The 2,588-nt window shown below is 43.4% G+C and overlaps 1 long non-coding RNA gene across 1 annotated transcript in view; it reads right to left on the minus strand.

The window, feature by feature from the left end:
* LOC101856119 overlaps nt 1–2,351 on the minus strand; it is a 26,681-nt gene extending 24,330 nt beyond the window's left edge. Inside the window, exon 1 of the long non-coding RNA XR_220792.3 lies at nt 1,789–2,351. This is a non-coding gene — a long non-coding RNA (uncharacterized LOC101856119). The remainder of the gene's footprint in view (nt 1–1,788) is intronic.
* Nucleotides 2,352–2,588: the final 237 nt, after the last annotated feature.

The raw sequence follows: 2,588 nt of genomic DNA on the forward strand, positions 1-2,588 counted from the left end.
TCTCTCTCTCTCTCTCTCTCTCTCTCTCCATCTCTCTCTCTCTCTTAAAGTCCCGCTCATCTGCTCCGTTTTCGTTTGCATCCATATATCAAATAACATTCATTACCCTCTTCAAAATATCTATACCGTACTGCATTGTGATAGGAACACTGATGCTTTTAGTACAGCGATGGGAATCATCGTTAACTCAGCTCAAACGGTGCAGACAACACTCTCTCGAATCCCGATATTGTCATGGTTGTTATTGAACCTGGACTCTTTGGGAAGTCTGAAAGGCTCTTAATCCACTTTGTTCAGTCCTATCGGAGATGGACGTTAAACTGAAGGCCCCTACGTCCTCATTAATAAACTAAAATGATGAAGCAGTGTTGAATCTATATATAATGCAGTATAAATGTGCTGCAGGGCACACCAAAAGGTAAATACACCAACATTGAGCTAAGAACCCAGTAGATCTGCATTGAATTAACCAATATTCCCGAAAAATTCATCAAGTATGCCACTCTTCGACTCGTGTCAATAGGGCCTGAAAAACTATTTGGGTCCTTGAAACATACACGAGCGAGACAATGAGAGAACCTTGGAAAGGAGCCGAACGCAAACAAGAAAGAGTAAATCAAGACGTAGATTTGCATCGAAAGGTTTTATGAACACACACCGGGCAGAGATCGTGTGACATTTAATTAGCAAACTGTTGTCAGAAGACAGACTGTTGCGAGAAGACAGACTGTTGCTCTAGAAGAAGCCATATTGTTGCCAGCCAAGGGGTCTTGGGAGAAAAGGGGCCTATTGAGACACGGATCAATATTATCTTCAAGTCTGAAGTATGTAAAAGCTTATTTGTTTTGGGTTATCTTCTTCTTCTTTCTTTCTTTCTTTCTTCCTTCCTTCCTTCCTTTCTTTCTTTCTTCCCTTTTCTTTCCTTCCTTTCTATCTTTCTTTCTTGCGATTTCAAAGGTTTGGTCAGGGTATACGTTTCTGAGAGACTGACAGACATTGTGATTGGTGTGAAATAAAAACAGAAAGAGAGAGGGGGGGGAGAGAGAGAGAGAGAGAGAGAGAGAGAGAGAGAGAGAGAGAGAGACAGAGACAGAGACAGAGACACAGACAGACAGACAGACAGACAGACAGACAGACAGACAGACAGAGAGAGAGAAGGGGGGAGGGAGATCACAGACTGAGAGAGACAAAGAGAGAGATGTATAAAAAGAGATCAGAGAGAGGTCATAATACGACAAGAAGTGAGGCTCTGCAGGAGGTAAGGTCGAAATTCCATGACCGAACGTGGCATATATATATGGGTGTGATTGCATGTGTGTTTCGTTCTTTGTGTGTTCGTGTATTGTTATATTATGTGTGTTGTGAGACTGAGAGAGTGTCAAATTATGTGGGTGAGTGCCAGTTGACTGTGTGTATGTTTATTTGTTTTTGTTCGTGTGTTTGTATTGCATTTGTCCACACCTTTAATTCCCACTGTAACTGTGAGCGACGATTCAGTGTGGTCCATTGAGAAAAGATCAAACCCGTATAAGATTTGGGCAGGACATGAAAAAAAAGTAAACAAAACAACTGTGGGCCAGTTTCGCGTGTGTCACTAAAGTAAAGACATAAACTTCCAAACAGACCTCTAAAAGCAGGAAGCCTACAACCGACTCTAAGACACAATTATTTCCTATTGATCTTCTCATTTCAAAAGCGGCTCGAACAACCATCCTCATGATTCTTTATACATGTACTGTATCATATCAGCTAAAACAGTTACCGAACTCTCGGCCTGTATGTCCTTACCTTCTTTTTCCTGAGCCATGACGTTGGAAGACATAAACTCAGAAACAATCCTGATGAAGAACAACCGCGAAGATTAACCTTCCATCTCAAAGGTAGACGCAGCGAGAATATTCTGATAATCCATTTAAAGAGATAATCCAATCGAACACTTCCCACGAACAGTCAATCCTACAAGGTAAGGTAACAAGGCGCTATTCTTTTTAAAAAATTATAGGACAGCTTTGACTTTAAAGACAAAATCTTCGATTTCTATTTGTTGTAAAACTCATTGCACCACGAACACTTTGACTTTTGGAGTCACTTCATAAAGGAAATGAATGTACACAAATCAGGAAACATCCGCAAAACGAAATTCACCCTCGAAAAATCTTCAAAACACATACACACACACACGCACACACGCACTAAGCTACAAAACCAGTTAGCACTCCCAAACAGCACGATCAAAATCCATGATCGCAAGACTGGAACAAGGAGATAGAATAGAAGAATCCAACAGGTTACCCCGCCTTTGCTAGGGGAGGAGAAGTAGGAGGGGGGGAGTGACTGACAGAAGAAGCGAGGCTTGGTCGGGCGGGGGACGACTGGGGAGGGAGGAGAGAGAGAGAGAGAGGGGGTGAGGGGAACAGTCCCCGGTGTGTATTTGTGACGTCAGGAGGGAGAGAGCGAGAGAGTCCGTCCACCCAAGCGCGGAGACAGCGGCCGCCGGGGGATAACTCAGTCAGACAAGACCAGGTCGTGTCGCGCGGCGCCTTCTCTCTCTCTCTCTCTCTCTCTCTCTCTCTCTCTCTCTCTCTCTC

Source organism: Aplysia californica, unplaced genomic scaffold, assembly GCF_000002075.1.
Source record: "Aplysia californica isolate F4 #8 unplaced genomic scaffold, AplCal3.0 scaffold00452, whole genome shotgun sequence".
In the NCBI taxonomy this organism is placed as follows: domain Eukaryota; kingdom Metazoa; phylum Mollusca; class Gastropoda; order Aplysiida; family Aplysiidae; genus Aplysia; species Aplysia californica.